This window comes from Apodemus sylvaticus, chromosome 2, assembly GCF_947179515.1.
Source record: "Apodemus sylvaticus chromosome 2, mApoSyl1.1, whole genome shotgun sequence".
NCBI lineage: Eukaryota > Metazoa > Chordata > Mammalia > Rodentia > Muridae > Apodemus > Apodemus sylvaticus.
In genome coordinates this window covers 149188348-149206637 of record NC_067473.1, presented here as the reverse complement: position 1 = coordinate 149206637, position 18290 = coordinate 149188348, and positions in this window count along the sequence as shown.

Sequence of the window (18290 nt, the reverse complement as noted above, 5' to 3'; positions counted from 1 at the left end):
GGCCTTTGAGGAAGAAGTTGAAGGCCTTTGAGAGGAGCAGGTAGCCACTCAGTTGGTGGGTATCAGTGGAGCAGGAGACTGGAAATATCCCCTTAGATTATGATCATAGTCACAAACACAGAGGGAAGGAAGGTGAGCACACCCCAGCTAGACCTCAGTAGAAGTTGTTGATTGACACAGTGATGGCGTCCCATGGTTATTCTACAGTGTCGAAGTATAAAATCCCCTAGAAGGTAAATTTGCATGTGAGAGTTCAATTTCAGTTCCCGGCACCTTCACTGTGACCACTGATTTCATTTTATTGGTGCCACTAGTGTGTATGAGTGAGAGAATGCATGTGTGTGTGTGCAAGTGCATGCAGGTGTCTACATTCACATGTGTAGGTGCACATGTGGTGCACATGCATGTATGTGCCCATACACGTGGCAGCCATAGGACCACCTTGGATGTCGTTCCTCCCCAGGGTCTTGCAGTCTTGTATTTTGAGACAAGGTCTCTCTCACTGAGACCTGGGGCTCACCATGAGGCTTAGACTTGGAGCCAGCCAGTTGCAGGGTTCCTCCCATGTCTGCCTTCTCTGCATGGAGATCACACACACACTGTCGTGCCAGGCTGGCTTTGCTATGAGCAGACTCAGGTCCTCATGCTTGCAAGGCAAGCTCTTTCCCACCTGAGCCAACTCTTCAGTCCCCAGGTCTTCTATCATGAAATAATCTGAGTTGTAGCCTACAATAGCACTGATACTTGGCCTCTCACATAGCAGAGCCCTCGCTGTGGTTTGGATAGGGTTGTTTCTCTCTGACTTGTTCAACAGTGTAATCTCCAAAGTCTTATGTTAATGGCCTTGAGGTTAGAAATGTAATCCAGCTATGAGATTAGTGGTAGAGCCTCTGGGAAATGATTAGATTAGACGAGTTCATTAGGAGAGAGCCCACAGTTTTTGTATCCTGATGGCTTTCTGAGAGGAGGGAAAGAGACACACATGTTCTGTCTCTGGCTATGTGATGTCATCTGTGCACTGCCTGGGGACTCAGAAGGCCAGCACTGTGCATTTGAACCTACAAGCCCAATAAACATCTTTTCATTATAAAGTTAGCCTGCTTTGGGTATTTCATTATACCAATAAGAGTTGACCAGTACAGCAGTGTTCTGCAGTATTTCATTAATTACAGTCATATCAGAAGCCTACACACAGGTACTGTTACCACACTGTTAATTATTTATAGTCATGCAAGAACGCTATAGACAGGTACCATTATTATACTGTTTCACAGACAAAATTGATTTTGTTAAATGCTTATTTTATATCCATTAGCTCAATGGATGTGGCTGTTTCCCTTCTATTTAATATGGATTGGCTTTTCATTGTAGGGATAGCTAGCCCTGTATCCCTGGGATAACTCATTTGGTATATTTTCTTTTACCAAGTTCATATATTGCTGAACTTTATTTGCAATTATTTTGTTAAGGCCTTATTTTTTTTGAACAACAAAAGAAGGAAAAGAATATTCCGGATATGGGCATTTACCTGAGCCATGGGAAAACCACGACTGCTCGCAGTTTCTCGCTGCTTGGGCTTTGTCCACACCAGGTCCCACAGGGTAACCCCACTGTGTCACTGTGCCAACATGGCTGGGCCACATGGAGGAAGAAACACAGAGAAAAAAACACAAGAATGAGGAAAGCTAGGCCATTCTTCTGGGGGCATTCCATTCTTAAAAAGACAAATAAACAGAAAGTCTAAGACCTTGAGTGGTTCTGGGGGTGAGGTCTCAGCCAGGGTACCCATGCTGGGTGCCAAATAAGATCCATAGAAAAAAACAAATAAGTACTTTTTTTTTTTACCCTTTGAATATCAAGATAAAAATTCCCAGCAATTTTCATTCAACAGGGGCCATAGGCCTTGTAGGTCTGTAACCCTTACCTTGTCCACACAGGCACATCATACTAGTTCCCCATTTTGAAGCTCCTGCTGGCTCATAGGGGGGTCCTTGGTCATACATTCAACTATACCCTGCTAGCACCTGCTCTTTAGATTTGGTTTGGGAGGCCTCCTGTCAGGTTTAGAGTTTTGCCTTAAAAGGTTCATTATGTTCCTACACTATTACTAGAATGACCCATTTGGCACCTCCACACAGACACCAGCTGCCTCTTGGAATGTGCCTTTCCTTTTACTAGTTTGGAAGTCTAGAATTATCAGCAAATGGACTGTAGCCGTGACATGCCTCAGTGGCATTTACACCAACTGAATATGAGTGTATTCGATCCATACATCTCCGTCATGTACATATGTCTCACCATTACTTTATATTAACTCCATCTACACTATGTGCACACGAGCATTTTACTGAGGTGCATTCAATGAAGGTGAGAGATCTACAACTGTGACTTATTAAGGGGCTGCCCCATCACTAGATGCTTTACATGAATGCCCAGTTTCTGCTCACAGAAAGGAAGGCTACCTGTGCTCTTCTTCCTATCCCTTATGCCTCCCCTCTAAGACACTCTAGTCCTTCCTCCATTACCTACCTCAGACCTTCCTCTTAGGCCATCTTCTTTCCCTTGGAACTTATAACCATTGAGGCCAGACAAAGAAACCCCTAGTTCTGATGCTGCCATTCTCCCTGGAGCTGAACCCAGAACCCTAATTAAGAGATCTCCAGAGTCACACCCCCCACAATACTAGCCCATCACCACCACACTCACAGCACCCACCTGTGAGTGGCTCTTCAAACCCAGAGATGAAACTAAAACTTCAGATCTGGGACCAGTCAGAGTCAAAACCCAGAATCCCAAAGTGGCTGAAGGCTGAAAGCCAAGCATCATTCTGGTGGTCCATCTCTGTCATATTTGTATAACAGCAATTGAAGAACTGAATACCCACCAAACACAGGGGAGACCTTAATGTTCATGATGCCTTGAACATACTATTAAAGGGCTACTGTAGGGTCTTGGCCTCCTCTCTAGACTCACCCATCTGAATCTTGCTCTTCTTATGAGCGCCTATGGTGCTCTGTGTTTAAGGAGTGAAGTCAAGCTTCAGATGAGCAGTAGCTGGGGACTTTTCTCCCTCCTGCCTTCTCTAGAGATCCCAGTAGGTCAATTAATTTCACAGATGAGCTCCGAGGCTCAGGGCTCCTGGATTTCCAGACAAGCCATGTCATTCCCACCATGTTCCTTTTCTGCAGCTGGCTCAGTACCCAGGGACAGAGTTCTCTCTCTCCACCAATCTATGAGAAGATCTCTAGAGATGCATAAGATGGATACAGATTGCAAAACTGCAGCTGGGTCTCGTAGATCCATCACCTCTGTATAGAGGAGAGAGCTGATCTGAAGTTCTAATTCCCACTCTGTGTTCAGACTCCTGATAGTTCCGGATCGGTGCAGTGGGTGTGGTGGTGATAGACTAGTAGGTTGGGGGAACTCAGAAGGCCTCTTAAGTAGGGTCCTGGGTCCAGCTCCTTGGAGAGTGCCAGAGTCAGACCAGAGTCAGGGGTTCCTTGGATCTGGCCAGAATGGCTTGAAGGCATTTGCACAGACACAGCCAGCATTGGTCTGAACTGAACCCCAGTCCAGTATTCCTGGTGGTTATCCCTAAGGCTGTGTGTATGTTGGAATTTGTGAAACAATTCCGGAACCTAAAGGCTGTCATCTCCCAACACAACCAGCCCATGCATGTTTTTCTTTTTGTTTCAAATGTTCAGATTTTCTTGAGCTATGAAGCATCTAGAGCCCAGAATGAGATGTCCTGGTCCTTTCCCTCAGTTTCATAGGATCTATCAGGCAAAACTGGAGGTGTTCCATTTATGTCAAAGACCAGGAAACTTGTTTCTGCATGTCTGTTCCTGTGCTTTCAATTCTGTGTTGCCATGAGAACACCTCTTGAGGTATATCATATAGAACTAATTACTGCAACTCTCTACAGAGAAGTGAGTCATCGTTCTTCTTTATTTTCCTTTGGTAAGGTTAGTTTTAGCTATTTTATATAGAATTCTATGTAAATTATAGGCAGTATTAAGTATACCCATATGGACTATATGAAAATCTTGGAATTTTCACAAATCTATACATCAGTCTAGAAACTGATACCATTACCATGTTAGGACTTCCAATCAAGGGACTCAGTTCTTATCTTCATTGTGGATCTTTGATTTCACCCCCACTTGGTAATTTTTCAGGACAAGGTCCTGTACATATTTTGTTAGGCTTACATTTGGATATTTATCTTTATTATACTGTGGTTTTCTAAATGGTGTTTCAGAATGTACTCTTGTTATTTTGAAAAATTGTCTTGCCGCAAAACTACCTTCTACATATTTGTGATTACACCCCTAGATCTAGATCTAGATCCTTGGTAAGAGAAGCCGACTCTTAACTGGTCAAATGCTGAGAGCACATAACTTTGGGTCCTCAGTCCTATGTGGAGGACTACATTAGCACTTCTCTCTCCCTGCAAAGGCTCCAGGAACATCAAGGAAGAAGAGACAGAAGGCATGCTTGTTGATGTGGTGGAAGGCTGTGAAACTTTTGGGACATGACTAGGCTATTGACCTCAGGAGTTCCCATCAGCTGTTCTTCCAGGTATGTAAGAAGTCAACCAAAATGTCTAGCTTGGATCAGGGAAGGCCCATGAGGCCCTGCTCCTACCTGAAGAACTACTGGCAGTTAAGGGTGGTTTTGTGTGTGTGTGTGTGTGTGTGTGTGTGTGAGAGAGAGAGAGAGAGAGAGAGAGAGAGAGAGAGAGAGAGAGAGAGAGAGTCATTTTAATTTGAGATTGTGTCCATTTATCTGAGATGGGTTCTGTGGCAGTTATGAATGCCAACCAAGACAAACATGGGGAGGAAAAGGTTCACTTAGCTGACAGATCAGAATCTATCACCAAAGCAGGAGGTTGTCAGGAACCTGGAGGCCAGAACAAAAGCAGAAAGCAGAGACCGTTGGGACGCTGTTTGCTGTCTTGCTTCCCAGGACTTGTTCAGTTGGCTTTTGTTCAGCCCAGGGGCTGGTGCGCGACTTCACGCTGGCAAAGTCTTGAGGAGGCAGAGTATCTCATGATGAGTAAATGTGCCTTTGTGTCTCTGTGGTCCCTGCCCTGCTTCTGATCATGAGAGCCCATCGTTTTGATTTAATTGAGTCTGAGATGACTCTCATCAGGATGTAGTCCTCCGTTTCCATGTGGCTCCGCTAATGTTTTCAGCTTATTTCTCTGTTGCTCAGGTCTGTTCTGTCTTGATGTTAGCTGGGGTTTCCTTTATCCTTTCTATTCTTTTATTACATCCCTTACAAAGTTTCATGATTTCAATTAAGATGCTTCCCAGTTCTGCAAATTTTATTTGGTTCTCTTTTCTCTCTTTGATCAGTTTTAAAAAAAAATTTCTGTAATATATATATTCTTATTTGTTTAAGACTTTTTGGTAGCTTATTGAAAGGTGTTGTACAATGCTCTCATTAAGATCCCTTTTGATGGGCCAGGCAGTGGTGGCACACGCCTTTAATCCCAGCACTTAGGAGGCAAAGGCAGGTGGATTTCTGAGTTCAAGGCCAGCCTGGTCTACAGAGTGAGTTCCAGGACAGCCAGGGCTATACAGAGAAACCCTGTCTCGAGAAAAAAAAAGATTCCTCTTGACCAGCTCTGATGCTGTGCAAACAAACCCTGGTCTCTGCTCCTTCCTTCCCCCCCTCCCCTTGCTCTGTTTGGTTACTGGGATAGTAAGTGGGACTTTCACTGAAATCTGGGCATTTTAGATATACTTTGGGTAGCGTTCCTATTTAAATTATGTTTAATAGGCTTCCTTTCACATCTGTCTGATGATCAGGGTAGGAGCTAGCTCCTCATTGCGCGGGTTTCCACTGTTTTGCTCTGGGCCTCTGGGTTGGTGATGGTTCTTTGTTGCTGTGGGGCAGCATGGATCACTCAATGTCTCATTGGAAAACCAGAGATGAACTTCCCAGTTCCCAAGTCAACCTCATCACCACCTGCCCTGACAAGGATATGGTAAGTGCTCCTGAGTTTGACTGGCCTTAGTTGTTTTGTTTGTTTGTTTGTTTTTGAATTCTTCTTTTCCAGAATGCTAGCTTTTAATCCCTTCTTTACTCATACTAAAGAGTGCACCCATGAGCTCGATCATTGCTAGGCAAGAACTCTGAGTTGCATTCCACATTAGAGAAATATTATTTTTATTAATGCAGGGTCTTGAATGAATGAACTTCATCCCCCAGTTTCCCAAATGCTGGGATTTTAAGTAGGTGCCAAAACATGCCCTCTGTCATAGTTAGGGTTTTATTGCTGTGAAGAGACACATGCCCATGGAAAGAATAACATTTAATTGAGGCTGGCTTACGGTTTCAGAGTTTTAGTCCATCACCATAGTGTGGAGCATGGCAGCGTCCAGGCAGACCAGGTTCTGGAGATGGCTTGGATACGGCTTCCTGCTCACTCATTCAGCTACTGTGACCCTGCTCTCCTGTATGGCCTGCTGCACATACCAGGATGTCTGCCTCAAGCCTTTGCAGTCACTGTTCCTCAGCTGGAACAGCTTCCTTACTCCCTCTATCTATTCAGTGTCAGTCTCTGACCGGAGCCCATCCTGCCCATTTAGTCCATGTCCCAGCTCAGAGGCTGGATCTCATTTCCCTGATCTGCAGTTATCAAAAAAGTGAGAATGGGAAGAACGTGGGGTACTGCAGATGGGGCACTTGGGAGGACCCCATGTTTGGAATAGTCTCATCCTATTATATTCCAGAACCATCTTCTGGTAAATGAAGGATGCTTATACTCTGATGTTGCTGAGGGTGGGGTACTATGGTTTTCTTGGGCTAGACTGTTCTAAAATTCCTTCTTACCCCCAACACACTTCTCTGTTCAGAGTCCTGTGCAGTCAGGTCATGGCACCAGGAAACCTTCCTGGGACCAGGATAACCCTCAAGCCAAGCCTTATCTTCTACAAAAACTGACAAAACATTCAGGGCAGTTTCAAACTCCTGTTCGTTGGTTAAGCACACAAAGGAAACTCCCCTTTGCTTTTTCCTTACCCAGTTTTTGGCTTCTTGGGAGTTTACCCAAGTCCAAGGAGGTGGATTAAGGACTTTGTTTAACAGAGGGGGCCAAGTCTGAATTTATTTGGAAATTTTCATGTTTTGAGAAATGAACCTTCATGTATAAAAGATTTAACATGTGCCAAGATCACAGAAGGTTCCAGATTGGGGTCATAGGAAGGGAGAAGCACATGGTGTGCTTTGATTCAGGGCATATAGCCCATGACACAAGCAGTGGTGTCTTTAGAACTGGCTTTCATGGTAACTGAATTAGACTAGGTGAAGTCTTCTGGGAGCTTCAAACTGGGTTTGTATAAACTGACAGCATGACCAGTCCGTGGTTTGGTTAAGAGGAAGATTTTCTTGCAGATATGAGAGGGGGGGGAGGAGAGAGAGAGGGAGAGAGAGACAAAGAGAGAACAGCCAGAGGCATCTGGAAAAATCCAGAGAGAAAAAGAAGTAGACTGAACTTGACCAGCTGACTAGACATGGCCAGGGCTGTCTGTGAAAGTGGGAAGAATAGTGTGTGTGTGGGGGGAGAGACAGAGAGACACAGAGAGAGACAGGGACAGAGAGACAGAGACAGAGACAGAGAGTGAGCAAACAGCGCAAGGATAGCAGGGTATAAGGAGAATGAGTGGCTGGGGAGGGAGGCCTGTAAGCTGCAGGGAGTTATGGGTAGAGGAGGAGGTGAGAAGGGTTTGGATGAGAGCATGGACTTAGATTCCAAATCAGGTTCTTGTGACACTGACGGAGCCTGGAGGCCAGCAAGATCTTGGATGTGTCACTAGGCATGGCAGATAGTCACATGTCCCTTCTGCCAGAGGGAAGGAGAATGGCTCCCTTTGGTAGCAGGGAATCTGCCTCCTAAGTCTCTGAGGAACGCTGGCTTTTCTCTCAGCATCCTCCTACAGTCCAGGCTGGGGCCATTGCTGGATATTTGGACTGTATTTGGAGTTGCAGGAATCAGAGTTCCCTTTGGTCCTAAGAAATTTCATGTGCATTTCTCATAATACGATTGTTACTCACCATGTCTGTAGTCTCCATGGCTAGTGCTCATTCAGTGAATGACTTCCGGTTAATTCTAAAACCCAGGACCCTCAGAGGCAGGGAGCAAGGGGCAGAATGAGTGCTGCCTGGTTGGAAATGCACCAGTGGCCTGGCTTGTGCCCGCTGATCTGGAAACCCACAGAGCCCAGTTGAGAAGCTTCCTCAGGCTGCGCGTGAGTTTTCCCAGGAAGGCAAGCCTGGTTCTCCGGCCCATGCCACCCTTCTGAAATTCTGCCTCTGTCTCTATCTCCCTCCCCCTCCCCCTCTCAGCTCAAATAAAAAGAACACTAATCCCGAAATGTCTGTCTTAGTTTTCTGGTTTTATAACAATATATGTAGGTGAGCAACTTATAAAGAAGGATTTATTTCTTTCATATTTCTTTATTTCATCACATGGAGAATGGTATTGTGGTGGGAGAATGTATGGGAGAGAACTCACAGGAAGCCAGAGAGACTCAGGGACCAGGTTTAACCCTTTCATAACTGTTTACTCTCAAAGGAACTACAAGGGATCCTGTAGGTATTGTGGTGTTCATTCTGAGGGTAGGGGCCCAAAGGACATAACCTTCCAGATTTTAATGGTTCCACTTCTTAGCATCACCTATTGAGGACCAAGCTCCCCCCACATATACACGTAGGGTATGTTCTCCAAGCCCCAGCAGCTCCCTGGGGGAGTCAGATGAGAAGTCAAAGCCGGTGGAGGATGTCTCTTCACCTTTGGTTCATTTCTCCTCACACCACACTCTAATTCTATACCAGGAGGTGGGTTGTACAATCTGAGTGCAGGCATAGGCTCTTCCTTCAGAGCAGGCATGTGCCTGGACAGACATGGAGCTTCTAGAAGGCATCAGGAAGATGGCAAAAGTACAGAGCTTAGGTAAGCCTGGTGTCTTTTCAAGCCACTGAAACCAAACTAAAATTAACTTGGCAGTGTAAAGCACTTCATGTTTCTGGTAACCTATGGTGGTTTCCAGTAGCCAGGGGGGCATTTGTATGTGTCTGGGAAGAGTAAGGCCATGACAATAACATTCTTCACAATATTCACAATTCACAATAACAAACCCTCCCACTGCCCTCCCTCTTCCTCAAGGTCCTCTGGAGCAAGTGAAGGAGAAACATCCTAGGATACCGTGGAGGAAAACGTGCAAGCTCAGAGCCATTGATAGCTAGTGCAGTGTTCAGTCAGAGGAACCAGTTGTGGCCATTTGGGAGCTCTTTCTCCTGACATGTGTGCTCATCTGGGGTGACAACATGAACACTTGGGTGGACAGGGAAAGACACTGGTTTTTATTAGTTGCTCCAAATGCTTGCTGACATAGGCAGGAGGTGACTGCAGAAGTCCTTGACTACATCTAAGGAGAGTACAGTAGCCTCCTAGGCCCAACAGCACAATCTGCCATCCTGGGCTCTGAGCTCCATGCCTGGATATACAGTTCTCACAGTGTGCAGTCCAATGACGATGGCTTCGACACTCTCATCCTTATCACTGGCAAAGTGGGCACAGGGACTCCTTATCTCACTGGAATGTGGCAAAGAACACTGTCAAAATAACCAGAAGGAGTCCAGTCAAGTTGATAAAGTGCCATGCAGAACAAACACAGACATGCAGACGTGCATCTCCGTCCTTTCCAGGACCTTTGCTATTCTGTGGGTAAAGAAAAAATGAGTCAGTGAAGGCTTTTGACAATTTGCCATGTGACCCCAGGGCATATCCAGCCCCTTGTGTCACCTAGACTCACAAACCAAACCTTTCTTCCACAGCACAGACAGGAGGTCACTGAGTGACTATGTGATTGCACCATCTTTGCAGTTAAGTACCCCAACAGAGCACACTGTGTATCCCCTTTCTGTGGAAATTGTGCTCCGATTTTTAATTCCCTTTGACCTGTAGGTCATTCTATGCCTTCTGGTTTCAATCATGCATGTCACTGATTAATCCCCTGGTGTTCTTTGCTTCACCTTTGCCATGGCAGAATGTACAGGAACATACAAGTGCCTCTTGTGTTTACTGATTTAACAGGTCCCAAATATGTGGCTCCTGTGGCTGAGATCTGGCCACTTGGAGCTCTCTGTGTCTTCAAGAAAGGCCTCTCTGCTTTCTCAGTCTTTTTTTTAAACTATTGATTTTCTACATTTCCTATGTTTTCACTCACAGGAATGGTTAACACAAGCCACAATTTCAGTCAGTCCTGCCCTTTTACCTCAAGCAGATTTTAGTTCAGACTGTGTCTCATAATCTGGCATTGCAAGAGATTGAAGCCTCTTGTTTCCTTGTTCTCTGAGCCCTGTCCCTGTTTAAGCACAGAGCTCAGCCCAGGATTAGAGCTAAGGGAGAGGTGTAGATGAGAACTGGGTACCAGAGTCAGTGCATCACCAAACAGAATGAAACTCTTTATTTATATAATAGACTTAGATGGTTGATAAACGCTGCATGGAATGGGGTATTTGCTCACAGGTTCACATTTATGTGTGTGTCTAAGAACATCAAATGAGCATCATGGCACTATTGAAAACGGACTTAATTTAAAAGTCTTTGAATTTGCTATGGCATTGTGTTTTAGTGTGTTCCTTTATTTTACACCCTACACACACACACACACACACACACACACACACACACACAAAACTTTGGAAAGGTGAAATTAAAAATTAAATTAACAGTTTCCTTAAAGCTTAAATTTGTTACTATTTACAGGTCCCATGCTTTGACAACTTGGCGATAACCTTTGTTTGATTTATGTAAATTTATTTAAGAATGCTGGATCTTTCATTATTATTTGTTTTCAATTATGTGTAGTGTGTGTATGTGTGTGTGTGTGTAAGAGAGAGAGAGGTGAGCATACACACGTGGGCAAGTGCACTTGAAATCTAGGAAAGGGTGTAGGATCCCTTAGAGCTGGAATTACAGGCAGTGTGAGATACTATTTATAGGTGCTGGGAACTGAACTTGTGTCCTTTCCAACTGCTCTTAACCACTGAGCATCTCTATAGCCCTCTATCCAGTAACTACTACACTGTAAGAATTGCACCACAGATCTGCACTCACAAACCTAGCTACAGACGTGTGGTCAACAAACCCTCTGTTCGAGAGTCACTTTTGTATGGAAATCACTTCTTCCCTTTCCAACCTTTACCCTACTTGCTGATACCATCTTCACATCTGAAGCCCTACTTCTAGACCAATGGTCTTTCCTCTCCCACCCTTGCCCCACCCATCTGAAGGCCTAGCTCTAGACCAATGGTTTTTCTTTCCTACCCTTCACCCCTCCCACAGAAGACCTAACTCTAGACCAATGGTCTTTCTCCTCCTACCCCTTCCCCCACACACTGAAGGCCTAGTTCTAGACCAATGGTCTTTTTCTCTAACCCTTACCCCAACCTGAAGGTCTAGCTCTAGACCAATGGTTTTTTTCTTTCCCACCTTTCCCCTCACCCGCTGCTATCTTTATACCCACAGATCAAGCTCAGGAACCATGATTTGGTAGCTATCCATGCCTGGTCCGATCAAACAGCTCATCCACAAGCTTTACCTGGTCCATCTCGGATCACACAACTCCAGCACTGTCCCACAAGCCTCCATAGAATTGTTCTTTGATGACAACTACCTAGATGAGCCCCAGAACAAGAATTTGAAAGAACAATGACATATTTTATTAAAAAAATCAAGGAATTTGAAGATAATGTCAGTCAACTTCATTGAATTCCAAGAAAGTAACAAAAACACATGAGGAATGTGCAAGGAAATATCAATACACAGCTGAATGAAGCAATGGAATTGATCCAGGGGTTGAAAACTGAATTCAATAAAGAAATAGAAACATCAAAGAGAACACAAGTTGAATATCAAGTTGACAAACTTGGTATCCTGATTAGAAAACGCATGGGTAGGCCTTACAAGTAGAATGAATCAAACAGAAGTTAGAATATTAGGGCTGGAAGACAAAGTAGAGGATCTAGGTCAAATACATAAAGTATGTGAAAAAATTTACAAGCTCAAGAAAATAAACATGTGGGAAACGAGGAGCCCCAACAAAAGACCAAATCTAAATAAATTATAAGCATAAATAAGGGAGAAGAATTCCAGTTTTGGCATAGATCAGATCCTTAATAAAATCATAAAAGAAAATTTCTCCAAACTATGGAAAGACACACCCATACAGGAAGCACAGCGAACATTAATGACACAGGCCAGAAAAAAAAAACTCCCCGTGGAATACCATAGTTAAAACACTAAATATACAGAAAAAAATTGCAAGCTTAAAGAGAAAAAAAAAACCAACACAGCTTATGTATAAAATATAATTAATCAGAATAACAGCTGATTTCTCAACAGAAACTCTGAAAGCCAGAAGATCCTGAAACAGAGCTCTCCAATTTCTAAAAGACCACAACTGCCAACAGACCACTTTACCCATCAAAACTATCTGTTATGTTGAAAGAGAAATAAAAACTTTCCATGAACCAAAGAAACAGCCTTAAAAACATCATACCCTGCCCCTCCAAAAACAAACAAAAAGTGCTAAACAGAACACTGACAGCAATACTTGGAACTAAAAACAGGAATAAGCAAACACAAGAAACTTTAGAAAGAAACCAAATGAAGCTATACGTAATGAAATATGAAACACAGCTAGCGAAACAAACTAGCAAAACAATAAAATAACTATGGTCTACACACAGCTTTCAATAATAACTATAAATATTAGTGGCCTCAACTATCTAATTAAAAGACACTGGCTAGCAGAATGACTAAGAAACAAAACTGATCTATCTGTCGTCTAAAAGAAACTCATCTTAACTTTAAAGATAGGCACAACCTTAAAGTAAAAGGATAGGTCAAGGGTATGCAAATGGGATCAGGAAACAAGCAGGTATGACCATTCTAATAACTGACAAAATAGGCTTCAAACTAAGACTAATTCAAAGGTATAAAAGAGGGCCCCTAGTTTCTAATCAAGACAATATTATAATACTAAACATATATGCACAAAACTCTTGTCTTTTCAACTTTACTCAAAGAGAATAGTAATGGAGTTAAAACACAGATTATCACAAGCCTAATAATAATATGTAATTTCAATACCCCGTTTTCTCCAATAAACAGATCATCTGGACAAAAAGGAAAGAGAAATTCCGGGGTTAAGTGGCATCATATCAAATGAGTCTAACAGACATTAGCAGAATATTCCACCCAAATGCTAAAAATATACATTGTACTCAGTAACATTTAGAAACTTTTCTGAAATAGATGACATGCTGAGACACACAAGAAACCTTAACAAACACAGAAACACTGAAATAATTCCGTATATCCAACCTGACCATCAGGCAATAAAACTTAAAATTGACAGCAAACAAAACTCTGGTAAGTGTATAAAGCCCTGAAGATTAAATAATTCACTTCTCAATGAAGAATGGGTCAGAGGAGAAATCAAGAAAGAAAAATGTTCCTAACGAATGTTCTTAAATCTACTAAATGAAAAGAAACAGAATGCAACTAAACTTTTGAGACTCATTAAAAGCAGTTTTAAGAAGGAAGTTTATAGCCTAAGTAGCTGCATTGAAAACCAGAAAGAGTGCAAATAATGATTCAATGATACAACTCAAGAATTTGGGGAAAATAACTCATCCCAATATCCAGTAAGACACAAACAAACACTAATCAAACAAATAAACAAAAAAACTCAAAACAGAACAAAAAATCAAAGCATAAATTAATGAAATAGAAACAAAGAAACATTACAAATTGTCAAGGAATTGAAGAGCTGGTTCTTTGAGAAGATAAACATCCAACTAACCAAAATGAAGAAACAACCCAAATTAACAAAATTAGAATTTGACCGGAAAACATTACAATAAACACAAAAGAAATTCAGAATATTATGTGGGAATACTTTAAAAATCTGCACTCTGATAAGTAGGACATTTTAAAAGAAATAGACAAATTTCTTTGTTCATCCAAACTACCAAAGTTAAATCAAGAACAGGTTGACCACTTAACAGAGTCATAATAAAGGAAGAGATTGAAACATTTTCTTAAAATCCCCAGGCTCAAATGGATTCACAGCAGATTTCTACCAGACTTTCACGGGATTGCAGTCAATACTTCTTCAATTATTCAAAATGATAAAAATATAAGGTGAACTCTCAAACTCATCACAGGAAGCCAGCGCTACTTAGCTCAGGTAAAGACAGACACACACACACACACACACACACACACACACACACACACACACCAAACACAGGGACACATCAAGAAGATAATGTACTTCTGTTAAGTTGGCTTTATATCAGAAATGAAGGGATGGCTCAAAGCACATAAGCCAATACATACACTGAATCATATTAATAGACAAAGACAAAAATCACGTAATTATTTCAGTAGATGTAGAAAAAGACATTGGCAAAATCCAACATGCTTTTATGAAAAAGCCCTGGAAGGGTGGGACCAGAGGGAATATGCCCAGCATAATAAAGGCCATATGTGACAAACCCTCAGCCAGCATTATCCTAAATGGAGAGAAACTTAAAGCAATATCATTAAAGTCAGGAATGTGACAGAGCTGCCCACTTATGCCCACTTTTAAAAATAATTCTGGAAGCAGTAGCAAGAGCAATAAGGAAAGAAGAAAATTAAAGAGATACAAAAAGGAAAAGAAAAATAAAATTGTCCATATTTACTAATGATATATTATATGGGATGGATCCCAAAAGTTCACCAGAAATCTTTTAGAAACAACCATCGATTTCACCATATGACAGGATCCAAATCAACTTACAAAAACAAGTAGTCTTTCTATCACCACCAACAAACACATGGAGACATAGATCATAGACACACTCACATCGACAATAGCGCCAAAGGCAATAAAATATCTAGGAATAAACCTAAGCAAGAAGGTGAAAGACGTCTACAATGAAAACTTCAGACTTCTGAAGAGGTGGAGAAAGAGATTAGAAAATGGGAAGACACTTTGTATTTCTGAATCAATACAATTAATATTGTGAACATGACCGTCCTACCAAAAAATTACAGAGCAATTAAATCCCAATCAAAACACCCAGAACATTCTTCATATAAATAAAAAATAAATCATGAAATTCATATGGAACCAGGAAAGATCCCAGATCAACAAAACAGATGCTAGTGAGGTTACAAAGAAAGGGGATGAGAGTGCAAAAAGCCACGCCAGAAACTGATGTGGAGAATCCTGAAAAGCTAAAGACTCTACCATATGACCCAGGAATCCACTTCTCTGTGTCTGTGCACAGGACTTCACATACCACTGAACACATAGCTGCTCAACAATGTTTATATCTGCTCTATTTACAATATCCATGAAATGGAAACAACCTATACATCTTTCAACATATGAGTTGCACATACACACAATGGAATGCACGTCGGCTGTGAAGAAGCTGGTAGTTATGATATTTGCAGTGAGTAGAAGGACCTAGGAAAGATGACAGTGAGCGAGGTAACCCAGATCTCAGCATGTTCTCCCTCATCGGAGGTTCCCAGCTCTAAATCTTCACACATGGATATATAACCTTGAGTAACAGCAGAGGCCAGGAAAGTGTAAAGGGACCACAGGAGGGGAGCAGTGGCGGTCTGATGGAGGAATAGCAGGATGCAGGTGAGATGAAGTGGAAAAGGAAAAACAAGTAGGGAGTGGGTGGGCTTCATGTGGGCAGGAAGGGAGGTCAGTACAGAAGGAGGAAGGACAAATACCACACACAGGTTGTTTAATAAAGCATCAAGAAATCATTTTATTTTATATTTACCTAAAAATTTCCACAATACATATGGTTATGCCCCCCCCACACACACACAGAGAGAGAGAGAGAGAGGAAGAGAGAGGTACTTAAATTAAGTTATGCTACTTCTGAAAATGCTCCCCATAAGAACCATACACTAACAAAACCCCAGTAGCAGGCAGGAGAAATCTCCTTTCCAGTGAGGATGGTCAGGGGAGTTCAGGTGATTCCCCAAACAATACACACGGTTTCTGTTGTCCCTGGGGTTCCCTCTGAGAAGTTGCTGGAGACAACACATTTAGGACACAGGAATCACATGAGTCGAATGGAGATCTGACCTGAAAGTCTCTTTCTTTAGTCCCAGGAAGTACTATGCAAGCAGCCAAGGGAGGGAAGCAGGTAACAGTCCTAATTGCACTTCAGGCCTACTCACCAGGAGGACAATAATGCCTGGCACTGGAAACCAAGCCAGTGTGAGAGGACTTAGAAGGAGGGGACACGGGAGGAGCTGGGCATAGGAAAAAAAGGAGCAAAGTGCTGTGATTATATTTTAATTAAAATGTATTTTAAAAGTATAAAAGTCAGAAAGGACTTCATAGAGTTATTGAAGTGAAAAAAAATAACAGAATTATACTCCAGCCATGACATTACTTTTTGTCCCTTACTCTCAAAAAAATTTTGTATTATTGTTTATTATAGATTATTTTCAAAAAGGAATTCTCTTAGACCTTGCATGTCTGCTTGCCAATACAGGGTGTCTTAGTTTGGTTTCCACTGCCATGATAAAGACCACGTCCAAAAATAACCTGGGGAAGAAAGGATTCATTTCAGCTTATGTTTGTGGTCCATCCCTGGGGGGACGTGAGGCCAGGAGTCTGAGGCAGGAGCTGAAGCGGAGGCCATGGAAGAACATTGTTTACTGGCTTGCTTCTCATGGCTTGCTCAGTTTGTTTTCTTGGACATCCCGGGACTGCCTGGCCAGGGGTGGCGCTACTCACAGTTTGACGGGCCCTCATACCTTAATTACCAATCATCAGTCATCAATCATCAATCATCAATTCATCATCAATCAAGAGAATGGCCCTCAGCTTATCTATGATCTTACCTCAGATTTAAAAATCTGAGATCGATTTTTAAATTTGAGGTTATCTCTTTTCAGATGACTCTTGCTGTGTCAAGCTGACATGTAACTAGACAGTGTACACAGTGTTATCCATTTTGTTTGCTGATTTTTGGAACTGAACATCAGACGTTAAACTGGACTGGGACTGAGGCTCTGCCAGTCTTCCTCTGCCCAGCTCTCAGGCTTTCTACAGGGGTGTGTCAGGATCTTATAAAATATTTCACTCCGACGTTCAACATCATCTGAACCAAAATCTAGAATACAAGTTTAAAAAGATATGTGAAAATGGATTGTGCAGTCTAGAAACGAGGGCTGCGTTCAGGTCTTTGGCGACACTGTTCTTTCCTAAGCGCCAGCATTATTCTGACCACTAGCATGTTAGTATAGAGTCCATGTCATGACCCTGGGCCTACGTTTACTTTTGAAATGTATATGAAAGTAAAAACAAACAAGACCAAAAAACCTTTGTGATAAAAGAGTCATAGGAAGTACCAGTAGGAACCTTTGCTGTCTCTTTCTCATCTAAAAGAAAGATGTACTTTATAGCTTTGTCCCCGAGAACACTTAGACAGACTGCTCATAGTAGCACACTTGGGCCCCAGTCTGTGGCTTCTTTTTTTTTTTTAATTGAATATCTTCTTCATTTACATTGCCAATGGTAAAACCTTTCCCAATTTCCCCCCTCCCAAAAGCCCCCCCTCCCCAAAGATTCCCTATCTCTCCTCCCACTCCCTGCCTTCGTGTATATGCCCCCCTACTGGACACACTCCCACCTTTACTCCCCCATCCGTTTCCCTTTGTTGGGGCCTCTATTGAGCCTTTACATGACCAAAGACCACTCCTACCACTGATGCCCAACAAGGCCTTCCTCTGCTGCATTTTTGGCTGAAACCACGTGTGCCCCTTGGTTGATGGTTCAGTCCCTGGGAGTCTTGGGGTGTCTGAGTGTTCAAAGTCATTGTTCTTCCCATGGGACTGTAAACCCCTTCAGCTCCTCTGGACCACTCTCCAGATCCTCCGTTGGGGACCCCAAGCCCAGTCTAATAGTTGGTTGCTAGTTTCAGTCTGTGGATTCTTAGTACACATTTTTCAGTAACAACTGGAGATGCTTGAAGAAGTGACTGATTCCAGCTTTGGAGAAAAAAAGAAAAAAAATAAAGTAAAAAATATGTTTGGGTTTTTTTTTCAGTTTGGAATGCTTCCTATATATTTGCAAATATACATATATACATATATATATAGTAGAGGGAGATTGGGCCACAAGAGCCACACATTAATTCTGTGTTTCATATATAATCAAATGATTGTTTCTTTGTAATGC